Below are 13923 nucleotides of genomic sequence, written 5' to 3'. Positions count from 1 at the left end.
TCCTTGGCAAAGCAGCTCTTAGGTGCCCACTACACACACACACACACACACACACACACACACACACACACACACACACACACGCTCTCTCACGGCTCCTCCTTGATGTTCGTGGAGTTGACTCACCCACTGTTCTAAGGGCATTGGCGATGGCATTAGAACCATGTGGAAAAATAAGGGTTATTTCCTCGCTTCAAGGTCCTTCCTTAAGACTTGGATACATCCGTGGAACCATTGCTAGTGTAACTCAGCAATGTTCAGCAACTTGAAATGCGTCACCGTCAATGGCACAAAGTGTCAGAGCTGACCCCCCATGGCTTGACTCTCCATTTGTCCTCAAAGTCTTTTGTGAGTTGGCTCCCCTGTCAGCAAGGAGGCAGGGTTAAGATGTGGAACTCACCAAGCAGGAGGGAAGGCTGCATGGTTTAACTCTGTTTAATTTCTTCACCCAACTAAAACTCCGGCACAAAGACCTGATTGTTGAATACAGGCGACCAAGGAGGACACAAAGCCCTCTAGGGAGGTTTCCTAGGTGTTTTTAAAAGAGCCAAGTGATGGGTTGGGGATTTAGCTCTGCGGTAGAGCGCTTGTTTAGCAAGCGCAAGGCCCTGGGTTTGGTCCCCAACTCTGAAAAAAAGAAAAAAAAAAAGAGCCAAGTTACAGTGGCTAGGTAGGGATGTTCCACGAGGGCAGCATTTAGCATTGAGGGTGTTGAGTGTCATTACAGAGGCACCTTGTCACCGTGGTGGCTAAAATGGTCTCACAGCGTAGATTTTTTTCTTTCTGTTCCCATATTTTTGTTTTCTATAAAGAACAATTGGCTCTAAGGGTAGCTAGATGGGACTGGAGAAAAAAAAATCTGAGAGGGACAAAGACACAACTAGTTTCTCCTCTAACCTACTTTGTATTATGATTTAAAATAGACCCCTGGCTCCCTGGCTCTCCTGTCACCCTGCCCCCCACCCCCACTTTCTTTCAAGAAGGCCAAGGGTGTCTGTCCTGTGCTCTGGCCCTTGTCTTGGTCTGCTCAGCATCAGTGACTGTTGTAGATCAGACAGATTTGGAACCCTTTTAACATTTCAAGTAGTTTGTCACAACTTCCGTAAGTCACAGTTTAAAAATCCACACAGTGAAAGGAAGTGAAAAATCTGGCAAATTATATTAAGCATCAGGTAACAGAATTATTGAAAGGAAAACAATATGGAAAGGCACAGCTGTCAGTTTTAGAGAATGTTAACTTAAATAACGGCATTTTAAAGAAGTTCCCGAAAGGGGGAACATATGCCATATATATCCCCTTTCTTATCAGGAATAGAAAGGTCACAATCAAGTGGAAAGTCACTGAATATTTTTGGCTGGGAAAAGCAGGAAGGAAATTTTCATCCTACCATTGCCAAGGACTACAGTTGGGTTAACTATCCTTTTCCTGGATAATTCGAATGCCCAAAATGAAGAGCTCGTTAGAAAAATTGATACACAGTTTTTATCATCTGGGACCTGATGTCAAAGAGCACACATAAAACAAAAAAATGATAATTTGATAAATTGAAGATAATTTGATAATGAACTTGAGCTTTTTTTTTTATTATTATTTTAAGACATTGCCTCACAATCTGGCCCAGACTGGCCTTGAATTCTTTATTTGTCTCTCTATTAACTCTTTATTCAGATGACCACAAACTCTTCATAATCCTGAGTGCTGGGGTTACAGGCAATACACCACAACACTTGTCAATTTATAAATGTTTAATATTTAAACATTTATATGATAAACGTTATTTTTAATATTTTACTATGAGGGCTTTAAAAAAGTATACAAAAAAGCTAAAAGAATCGGCTCGAGTCTCTCAGTACCTTTCAACTCTGCTTTAAAAAGTGCTAAAAGAGTTGTATAATAAACATTTATGTATTGCCCATTTACACCAGATGTTGGCAGACCACAGTCCTGAGGCCAGATCTAATTTCTGGGTCTCTTTTGTAAATAACGTTTTATTGGAAACACATCTGTGTCATAGTGTATCTGTTCCTTTGGGTGTGGCGGAGAAGTTGTGGTGGCCTGCAGAAGACCCTCAGTCTTAGCCACGGCAGTGAACTGAGATGTACAGTGACACCAGTGGCCAGGCCAGTGGCAGTAGTGACAGTGAGACTGTTGGCACGGTTTGCAAGGATGCTAGAATGTGAGGAGGAGAAGGCTCACTGGGATCTGGATTTCTTGGTGGTGTAGTCACCCACAGGTTGCCCATAGGACTTCCCAGTGGTATAGCTGTCTGTGACTGGCCTGTGCTCGTCTCAGTACCCCCAATAAATTCATCTGTCTGACTATTCGTGTGAAACAGTAGCAAGTCTGAGTAGTTCAAACAGAATATGCAAAGCCTAAAGTCCCCACCATGTAAATCTTCATTACATATCCAACCATCTTGCAAGTGGATTTCAGGTTCATATTTACCCATACAACTCCCAAAAGCTCGTGCCAAGAGATAACATTGAAAGGAGTAACCACGGATTGGCAGGATTAATATAGTAAAAATGGCCATTCTACCAAAAGCTATCTACAGATTCAATGCAATCCCCATCAAAATACCAATCCAATTCTTCAAAGAGTTAGACAGAATAATTTGCAAATTCATCTGGAATAACAAAAAACCCAGGATAGCTAAAACTATCCTCAACAATAAAAGGACTTCAGGGGGAATCACTATTCCTGAACTCAAGCAGTATTACAGAGCAATAGTGATAAAAACTGCATGGTATTGGTACAGAGACAGACAGATAGACCAATGGAATAGAATTGAAGACCCAGAAATGAACCCATACACCTATGGGCACTTGATTTTTGACAAAGGAGCCAAAACCATCCAATGGAAAAAAGATAGCATTTTCAGCAAATGGTGCTGGTTCAACTGGAGGTCAACATGTAGAAGAATGCAGATCGATCCATGCTTATCACCCTGTACAAAGCTTAAGTCCTAGTGGATCAAGGACCTCCACATCAAACCAGACACACTCAAACTAATAGAAGAAAAACTAGGGAAGCATCTGGAATACATGGGCACTGGAAAAAATTTCCTGAACAAAAGACCAATGGCTTACGCTCTAAGATCAAGAATCGACAAATGGGATCTCATAAAACTGCAAAGCTTCTGTAAGGCAAAGGACACTGTGGTTAGGACAAAACGGCAACCAACAGATTGGGAAAAGATCTTTACCAATCCTAAGCCTTATATCCAAAATATACAAAGAACTCAAGAAGTTAGACTGCAGGGAGACAAATAACCCTATTAAAAAATGGGGTTCAGAGCTAAACAAAGAATTCACAGCTGAGGAATGCCGAATGGCTGAGAAACACCTAAAGAAATGTTCAACATCTTTAGTCATAAGGGAAATGCAAATCAATATAACCCTGAGATTTCACCTCACACCAGTGAGAATGGCTAAGATCAAAAACTCAGGTGACAGCAGATGCTGGAGAGGATGCGGAGAAAGAGGAACACTCCTCCATTGTTGGTGGGATTGCAGACTGGTACAACCATTCTGGAAATCAGTCTGGAGGTTCCTCAGAAAATTGGACATTGAACTGCCTGAGGATCCAGCTATACCTCTCTTGGGCATATACCCAGAAGATGCCCCAACATATAAAAAAGGCTCCACTATGTTCATCGCAGCCTTATTTATAATAGCCAGAAGCTGGAAAGAACCCAGATGCCCTTCAACAGAGGAATGGATACAGAAAATGTGGTACATCTACACAATGGAATATTACTCAGCTGTCAAAAACAATGACTTTATGAAATTCGTAGGCAAATAGTTGGAACTGGAAAATATCATCCTGAGTGAGCTAACCCAATCACAGAAAGACACACATGGTATGCACTCATTGATAAGTGGCTATTAGCCTAAATGCTTGAATTACCCTAGATGCCTAGAACAAATGAAACTCAAGACGGATGATCAAAATGTGAATGCTTCACTCCTTCTTTAAAAGGGGAACAAGAGGGGCTGGGGATTTAGCTCAGTGGTAGAGCGCTTACCTAGGAAGCGCAAGGCCCTGGGTTCGGTCCCCAGCTCCGAAAAAAAGAACCAAAAAAAAAAAAAAAAAAGGGGGAACAAGAATACCCTTGGCAGGGAATAGAGAGGCAAAGATTAAAACAGAGACTGAAGGAACACCCATTCAGAGCCTGCCCCACATGTGGCCCATGCATATACAGCCACCCAATTAGACAAGATGGATGAAGCAAAGAAGTGCAGGCCGGCAGGAGCCGGATGTAGATCGCTCCTGAGAGACACAGCCAGAATACAGCAAATACAGAGGCGAATGCCAGCAGCAAACCACTGAACTGAGAACAGGACCCCCGTTGAAGGAATCAGAGAAAGAACTGAAAGAGCTTGAAGGGGCTCGAGACCCCATATGTACAACAATGTCAAGCAACCAGAGCTTCCAGGGACTAAGCCACTACCCAAAGACTATACATGGACTGACCCTGGACTATGACCTCATAGGTAGCAATGAATATCCTAATAAGAGCACCAGTGGAAGGGGAAGCCCTGGGTCCTGCTAAGACTGAACCCCCAGTGAACTAGTCTATGGGGGGAGGGCGGCAATGGGGGGAGGGTTGGGAGGGGAACACCCATAAGGAAGGGGAGGGGGGGATGTTTGCCCGGAAACCGGGAAAGGGAATAACACTCGAAATGTATATAAGAAATACTCAAGTTAATAAAAAATAAAAAAATAGTGAAAAAAAAAAGGAGTAACCACTTAGCTAATATCAAACTCTCTGTAGTGGCTCTTCTGGGACACAGGGCATGTGACATTCCCAAGTAAGGGAGGGGGTGGGCAATGCTTCTTCAGGGAGAGTGAGCAGAGCAGATGAGGAATGATTAATCCACAAATTCGAGGTCAGCAAGCCGAAAGATTCTAAAGCATGTTTACCATGATCAAGAAGATAAAAGGGAGCCCTGTGGCCACTTGGGCGGGCGCGGAACATCAAAGCAACCATCACAGCCTTGCGCCCAGGTGGGCTGCCTTCCTGGGAGGGCAAGCCTTGCCCACGTGACTGGAGTCACTTGTTCAGTCTGAGTGCCGACTCGATAAAGTGGAGCTGAAGGTGCAGGGGAGAGAGAGAGATGAGAGAGAGAGAGAGAGAGAGAGAGAGAGAGAGAGAGAGAGAGAGAGACAGAGAGAGAGAGAGACAGACAGAGAGAGACAGACAGAGAGAGACAGAGAGACAGAGAGACAGAGAGACAGAGAGACAGAGACAGAGAGACAGAGAGAGACAGAGACAGAGAGAGACAGAGAGAGACAGAGACAGAGACAGAGAGAGACAGAGAGAGACAGACAGAGAGACAGAGAGAGAGACAGACAGAGAGAGACAGAGACAGAGACAGAGAGAGACAGAGAGAGACAGACAGAGAGACAGAGAGAGAGGCTGTTAATATTTACAGATTCCTTCACAAGGGATCACTTGCCTTTTCAAAAGACTTTGAAGGAGGGCACATGACTACAATTTAAGCTCTCTGAAAAGGCCATCTTTATCTAATAGACAGCAATACTGTCTAAACCACAATTGTTCAGTGCTTTTGACTCGAATTGAAATGTTTAGGCAAATTCCCACATGCAGAATGTCAATCCCTATGAAGCTTGACTTTGAAAGTTTTCGTTTGTTTGTTTGTTTTTGGGTTTTTTTGTTATCACCATAAGCAACCTTGTCCTCAGAGGTTTGGGTATGATCCTGGAGAGACTGTGTTCCTTTTGTCTAATGGGATCAGCTCCTTGCATTTGGTGAGTTTCACACTTTTCCAGGTAGAACTCCAGGGGCTCTCTGAAGAAGAATACAAAATAATCTTCTTGGAAAACTTCAGGCCTAGTGAACAGGACAAGAGCTACCTCAGCATGGGCCATAACAAAATAACAAACTGGGGGGAAAAGTGAGCTTATCAGAAACATTTGTCAGTCATGAAAGTATTTTTCCCTCGGTGACACCTGTGATTCGTTCATGGAGGTCCGTCGGCTGTGCCCTCGTGGTCCAGATCCCACGCAGATTGTACTGTGACCGGTCCAGATAGAAAAGACTTGATGTGACCAAGAAAACATGTAAGTATTAACGGTATGAAGTGGTATGAGTGGAGAAGAAGGAAAAAGGATGTGGAAGTTGCTGTTTTAAGTAGGATGCTCATGGCAGGCCCTATAGAGGTGAGGAAACAAGGCAATGAGTGTCTGAGCAAAGCATATTCCAGACAGAACCACACAGGACAAGATCCAGGTACAGGAAATCTCTGGTGCCTTCCTCAAAGAACGCCAGAGACTACAGAAGAACTCTACCCTTCCCTCCTGCAGCCCACTGCCCAAGGTGACCTCCCCATCTCCTCTCAGTCATTTCTGTGCTCAGTTCTGCTGGTTCTGTTGTGCCAGGGAAATGTTAGTGATCTCCGAAAACACAGACAGGAAGGAGTCAATCTGATACAACTCACAGCAGGGTCTTTATTTGAGCTAGCTTAGGCCCCTGCAATGTGCCACTGTCACACAGGATGGTTTTGGTGGTGGGGGAGCCCCAGATGTCTATCGGGGCGAGGCTTTAGAGTGAGCAGCAAGCAGGAGTGAGTGTGCAAGCATCTGATTGGAGAGCTACTGTGGCCTTTAACATAATTGGCTGGTACTGGAAGTCATATCATAATTAATTTCTGTTTCCCTCTGCATTGGTGGTCGTTAGGCAAGGGTTGGGCTTGGAATCTGGGCGTGCAGGTTTGTTGGGGGAATAACCTGGAAACTCTGGTCTTGTTGGGGATTAACCTAGAGACTGGAGCTAGACTCAGGTTTTGTTGGGGGGCAACTTGGAAACTAATGCTAGGTACCAGCCTGTTAGTTTACCTGAGTTCAAACTTAGGTCAGGGTCTCTAAAATGGAGTCTGAACTTAAAAAGATTTGGCCACTCAGTTCCTTCAGGTCTCTAACTGACAGAGTCAGGCAGCCCCATCTTGATTCATCTGATGTACATGGAGCCTGTCAATCTCCTGTGTCAGATAAGGACCAAGCTAACACGTTGTGCCTCTTTTCCCTATTCCTCCCAGTGTCTGTTACACATGAGTTTTAGTCACGGCACCAGCTAAGCAGTATATATTTACCACGGTGAGACTTTTGTTTCTGGGTCTATCAATTTTGCGAAGTAAGAGTTGCTGGAACCAGGAAGTGCAGGCAGATCACGGGGCCGGGCAAAGGTTAGAAGTCTGGAGGTTTTGAAAGGTTCAGAGTTTAAAGCTGATTTGTCTAGATCAGCCTTCCTGGGCAGAGATGATGAAATTGGCATGATCTATCTGGCTCCTAGACTCATTTCATCTCTGGGGTGCATGGGGAAAGAGTATCTTGTGTAAAAAACAAAATGAAACCATGGCCTATAGGAAAGGGTAGAATCAAAAGTGGGACATCTGGGAGGCAGAAAGGATTCTGGGATAGATCGAGGCACAGTGGATTCGCTCAGAGGCAGACACATAGTACCTGAGACAGGTAATCAGCGTGTGGCAGAATGCAGACGAAAATAAATGGGTTATTTTAAATTATGATCTAGTTAGAGAAGAGCCGAGCTATATGGCCAAGGCATTTGTAAATATGTTCTCAGTCTGAGTTTTATTTCTGGGAGCATGGGGCTGGGAGGAAGAACCAGACCTAACTTTTGCAGGTGCCCAGGAGGGAGGTTGATATTTTGTCTCCAGTGTCTCTGCTATAGGTGGTATCTTGAGTTTCCAGCCCCACTCTGATACCCTGGCTTTTGGCTGGCTAGCAACTTGTGACCCTGTTCACCCTCGGTATCCAGTATCTCAGTATCCCGGATTTATCCCAACTTGCCCAACCCTTTAAGACTGGTTCCCTACACAAACTCATATGCATTTGACCACTGGACAGAGGCTACATTTTCTTTAATGAACCTGATTAATGCATGCTTTGATACCAAAGACATAAGCTACCTGGTTCCTAACTAGTGAACGAAATAGTACTGGACTTCAGACAGATTAAATGCTATTGTATGTAGTTCTAAATCCCAAAACTTGGTTTTGCTCCCTTTCAGTGCCAGAAGTTCTTTTATGCATCTAGAATGTTCCCACAAATGTGACCGTATCATGTGAGAATTCTTCAAGGATGGCTGTGTCCTTGAGTACGCAGTCATGGCCTCTGCGGGCCACTCAAGTCCTTCCTGCTCTGGCACAGGTTCTTCTGCAAGCTCGTGTCCTAGTGCTGTCCCACCCAACCTGCCTTGTGCCGCACTGAGTTTCTCATCGCCTCTCAGCTTCTCACACAGTGTATAAGCATGCACACTGCTTTTTTGTGCATAGACTGCCTTCCCTTCTTTACCCTTTGGGTTGGCCTGACTCAGTTTATTTTATGTGTTTGGGTGTTTCGGCTATGTGCATGAATATGCCTGATGCCTTTGGAGGCCAAGAGAGGCCATAGGAGCCCCTGGAGCTGGAGTTACAGACAGCTGTGGATTACCATGAGGATGCTGGAAATTGAACTGAGGTCCTCCGGGAGAACAGCCAATGTTTTTTACTGCTGAGCCATCTTTCCAGCCCTCCCACTCAGTTTTGAAGACTGGCCCAGCCACTTTTCTCCCAAAAGGCTTACCTACCCCACGTTTCTCACACCCTCAGTCTCTTTTGGGTTAAGTGCTGCTGGGTCTGTGGAGCTCTGTCATAATAGATGAGATCACACTCTTGGACAATGGGAAACTCTGTATTTTGTGTATACACAAAGTAGCCTTTGAAAACAATGGTAGGAAGCAGGGGCCTTGCCTCTGAGTTGGAATGGCTAAGATTGTTTATAAGGAATTTGACTTAAAAATCGTGCCTGAAACTTTTTTTTTCAATAAAAAAATTTTGAGACACAGTCTCACTATGTTGCCCTGGCTGGTTTCGAACTTGGTACATAGAGCAGGCTAGCCTCACACTCACAGACGGCTGTGATTAAAACACTCTGTTCAATTGGTTTTAAATGCTTAAAAATCACATTTATTTATTTATTTATTTACTTATTTATTTATTATGCGTGGGTGTACATGAGCCACGGTATGTTTGTGAAGATCAGAGGATGACTTAAGAGATTTGTTTGGTCCAAGGGATAGAGCTCATGTTATCTGGCTTGTTGGCAAGCAACTTTATATGCTAACCCATCTCGTTGGCCCCTAACATTGGGTCTTCTAGGGTATTTTAGTGGGGTTTAGTGACAAGCAAATGTAGTCCCAGTTCCTCAAGGAAGCTCCTCAAAGTGGGGAAATTGCTTGAGGTCAGGAGTTTGAAACCAGCCTGGGGAACCTAGTGTCGAATTAGCAGGAGCAGCAGTAGCAGTGGCAGTAATAAAAAGTATAGGATATGTGAGTACCAGAACAGTGAAAGGCAGTGTGTCAGAAAACCACCAGACAGAAAACAAGCTGGTTTTTGTCTCTAACAGGTTTTCAAAGTGCATCGAACATTATTATAGCTTAGTGCTTGCCAGAAGCTCGGTCCGAGGCAGAGACATTAATAATCTGTGCAGTAGCAACAAGGGCAGAAGTGACTCACCACCGGGAATCGGGGAACTTGGGGAAGAAGGTCATCCACGTAGGCGTGAGGTGAGTGAGGCACGTAGACCGTAGAGGGCATGGATTTTACTCTGAACCCACGAGAAGGATACGGCCATTGCTCTGATGCAGCCAGTAGGAGGGGGACCATGGGACTGGTATAACTTAGGAACCAGATTTTAATTCTCTTACCTATGAACAGTTTATGTCACCGTGCAACTGACGTACTGCCTTAGTTAAGTCTGGATCTGTGTTTCCTGTATCCCAGGGATGCTAGAATCTGCCTTGCCCACCTCTCAAAGGCCTGTCAAATGAGGAGAACATCTATGAAAGAGCTTTGAACACCACGAGGTCTGAGCACAAGGCATGTGTTGGTGAGAAGGGTCCGCCCTGCAAGGGTGAACACTGGGAATGTGGCCTTTCTTGGGCCTGTCGTGGCAGGCAGGGAAGGGTTGCTCCCGGACAGAGGGAGGAGGTGGGCAGATTCAGGTAAAGATATCCTCAGAATGATCTAAGGAGGCTGGAAGCGCTCCAGGGGAGCTAAGTGGTGAAGGGAGGGAGCTCTGAGAACGAAGACACCAAAGAGGAGAGAACAGCAGAGGCGGTGAATGAGTTCAGAAGACGATGTTCAAACCAACGACTGGCAAGGCAGGATGGAGTAATATGTACACCAAGTGAAAGGAAGTGGATGCGCGTGGACTGGGATGCTGAAGCGGGTTGCTTACTTTTTTTTTTTTTTATTAACTTGAGTATATCTTATTTACATTTCGAGTGTTATTGCCTTTCCTGGTTTCCGGGCCAACATCCCCCTAACCCCTCCCCCTCCCCTTCTCTATGGGTGTTCCCCTCCCAACCCTCCCCCCATTGCCGCCCTCCCCCCAACAGTCTAGTTCACTGGAGATTCAGTCTTAGCAGGACCCAGGGCTTCCCCTTACACTTGTGCTCTTACTAGGATATGCATTGCTACCTATGAGGTCAGAGTCCAGGGTCAGTCCATGTATAGTCTTTAGGTAGTGACTTAGTCCCTGGAAGCTCTGGTTGCTTGGCATTGTTGTACATATGAGGTCTCGAGCCCCTTCAAGCTCTTCCAGTGCTTTCTCTGATTCCTTCAACGGGGGTCCCGTTCTCAGTTCAGTGGTTTGCTGCTGGCATTCGCCTCTGTATTTGCTGTATTCTGGCTGTGTCTCTCAGGAGAGATCCACATCCGGCTCCCGTCTGCCTGCACTTCCCTGCTTCATCCATCCTGTCCAATTGGGTGGCTGTATATGTATGGGGCCACATGTGGGGCAGGCTCTGAATGGGTGTTCCTTCTGTCTCTGTTTTAATCTTTGGGTTGCTTACTTTTATGTACATATTTGTGTGAGCATTTGTTAGTGCCCATGTATGTGTGTGCATGTGGAGGCCAGAGGACACCAGGGTTTTGTTGTTGTTTTGAGACAGTGTTTCTCGGTGTCTTGGAAGACACCAAGTAGTCTAGGCTGGCAATGCCCAGGAGTCCAAAGGGTCTTGTCTTTACCTCTCTGGTGTGAGGTAAATGCATCCACACCTAGCTTCTTCAAATGGGTTCTGGGGATACAAATCAGGTCCGTGTATCCCCAAACAAGTGATTTACCAATGGAGCCGTCTCTTCAGCCCTGATGGTTTTTGAGCAGCTTTGAGGACATTTGGAGTAAACCACCACCCCGGGGTGAGCAGTGTTTTCTGAGTTCTTCCGAAATAAACCCACTCAGCACAATGGGCTAGCCCACTCAGGAGAATGAGCTGGATAGTGCCAAAGTCTGGTTCCTACTCAGATTCTCTTCACCAGAGAATTAAGTGGGGAAGCAGGAGAAACCTTTCTTTTCTCTATTGAGGGGCTCTTCTGTAATGTCCATCCAGTGTTGTCTGTAGTTCATGCTATGGTCACTATAATCCCTGGTGTGTGGGGAGCAGATTAATTGGCGTCATTGATAGCTGGACCCTAGCATCTCATAGTTTCTGGGAGATACTGGCCCTATGTTAATTGAGTGTTGAATGCTGTTTGCCTAAGAGTAGGTAAGGGGGGGAGTCTTCTTGACCAATAGTCCTCATATAGAGGGAGAAAATGAGTTCTCTGGTGTTCTTTCTGGTGAGAGCACTAATGTCATCATGGGGTACCCACCTTCATGAAATCCTCTAGCCCAGGGGTTCTTAGCCTATGGGTCATGACTGCTTGGTGGGGGTGTATGTCAAATGATTTTTTTACAGGGGTCGTTTATCAGATATCCTGCATGTCATATCTGATTATGATTCATAACAGTAGCAAAATTATAGTTATGAACTAGCAATGAAGATAATTTTATGGTTAGGTGTCATCACACCGTGAGGAACTGTATTAAAGGGTCACAGCACTAAGAGGAAGGTTGAGAACCACTGCTCTAACCCTACTGGCCCCTCAAACGCTCCATTTCTAAAAACTACATTGAGGTTAAAGTTTCCACATAAATTCGGAGTTCAAGCTATAACACAGGCCATAAAGTTGGTTGCCTGTTTCCTTGGGACTCTTTTTTAACCACTGTATGTCTCATACCCAGTTAAATATCATAAGCCCTAAGAACCGGACTCCAGAGATCAAATAACCCCATTAAAAATGGGGTACAGAGCTAAACAAAGAATTCTCAACTGAGGAATATTGAATGACTGAGAAGCACCTAAAGAAATGTTCAACATCATTAAGTCATCAGGGAAATGCAAATCAAAACAACCCTGAGATTCCACCTCACACCAGTCAGAATGGCTAAGACCAAAAACTCAGGTTGCAGCAGATGCTGGTGAGGATGTGGAGGGAGGAACACTCCTCCATAGTTGGTGGGATTGCAAACTGGTACAACTACTCTGGAAATCAGTCTGGAGGATCCTCAGAAAATTGGACATTGAAGTACCTGAGGACCCAGCTATACCACTCCTGGGCATATACCCAAAAGATGCTCCAACATATAACAAAGACACGTGCTCCACTATGTTCAAAGCAGCCTTATTTATAATAGCCAGAAGCTGGAAAGAACCCAGAGGCCCTTCAACAGAGGAATGGATACAGAAAATGTGGTACATCTACACAATGGAATATTACTCAGCTATCAAAAACAACGACTTTATGAAATTCGTAGGCAAACGGATGGAACTAGAAAATATCCTGAGTGAGGTAACCCAGTCACAAAAGAACACACATGGTGTGCACTGAGTGATAACTGGCTATAAGCTGAAAAGCTTGGAATACCCAAGATACAATTCACAGACCACATGAAGCTCAAGAAGAAGGAAGACCGAAGTGTGGATGTTTCAGTCCTTCTTAGAAGGGGAAACAAATTACTCACAGGGGGAAATACAGGGACAAAGAGTGGAGGAGAGAGACTGAAGGAAAGGCCATCCAGAGACTGCCCCACCTGCAGATCCATCCTATATACAGTCACCAAACCCAGAGACCATTGCAGATGCCAAGAAGTGCATCCTGACAGGAGCCTGATATAGCTGTCTCCTGAGAGGATCTGACAAAGCATGACAAATACAGAGGTGAATGCTCCCAGCCAACCATTGAACTGAGAATGGGGTCCCCATTAGAGGAGTTAGAGAAAGAATTGAAGGAGCTGAAGGGGCTTACAGCCCCATAAGAACAACAATACTAATGAACCAGAGCTCCCAGGGACTAAACCACCAACCAAAGAGTACACATGGGGGGACCATGGCTCCAGCTGCATATGTAGCAGAGGATGGCCTTGTCGGGCACCAATGGGAGGAGAGGCCTTCGGTCCTGTGAAGGCTTGATGCCCCAGTGTAGGGGAATGCCAAAGGGCGGGGAGGCAGGAGGTAGTAGGTGGGTGGAGGAACACATTCATAGAAGCAGGGGAGGGAGAATAGGATAGGGAGTTTCTGAAGGGGGAACCATGAAAGGGGTTAACATTTGAAATGTAAAGAAAATATCCAATAAAAGAAAAGAAAAAATGGCTATCTTACAAAACAACAACAACAACAACAACAACAACAACAGGTCCTAAGAACCAAGAATCAATCCCAGGTTTGGAGGTCTTGTTTTCTCTCTGGCCTTGGGGAGCAAATGGGCTGAGCTAGCTGGGCATTCTCTTTATTGTTTATGACCCCAGAGGTATCTGAGTAGCAAGAAGGGTAACATGAACAGAACCCGAATCAGTGAATCCTTTGCCTGAGGATAAATAACTGCTTCAGAACAGTCTGCTCGCTGAGGCAGTGAAAGCTTCTAGAACTGACATTTTGTACTGGGTCAGGCTGCCTTTGTAGCTTAGCTGCATCAAGACTCCCTGTGAGAGCCAGAAATCCATGTGGGCCTTTGGCCCGAGGTGAGAATATTTAGCATCCTCATCTATAGAGACAGGAAGTTGGATATTGTTCCTCT

This window comes from Rattus norvegicus, chromosome 1 (genome assembly GCF_021556685.1).
Source record: "Rattus norvegicus strain SHRSP/BbbUtx chromosome 1, alternate assembly SHRSP_T2T, whole genome shotgun sequence".
In the NCBI taxonomy this organism is placed as follows: domain Eukaryota; kingdom Metazoa; phylum Chordata; class Mammalia; order Rodentia; family Muridae; genus Rattus; species Rattus norvegicus.
The sequence above is the reverse complement of the archived record's forward strand: the minus strand, read 5'-3'. Positions refer to the sequence as shown.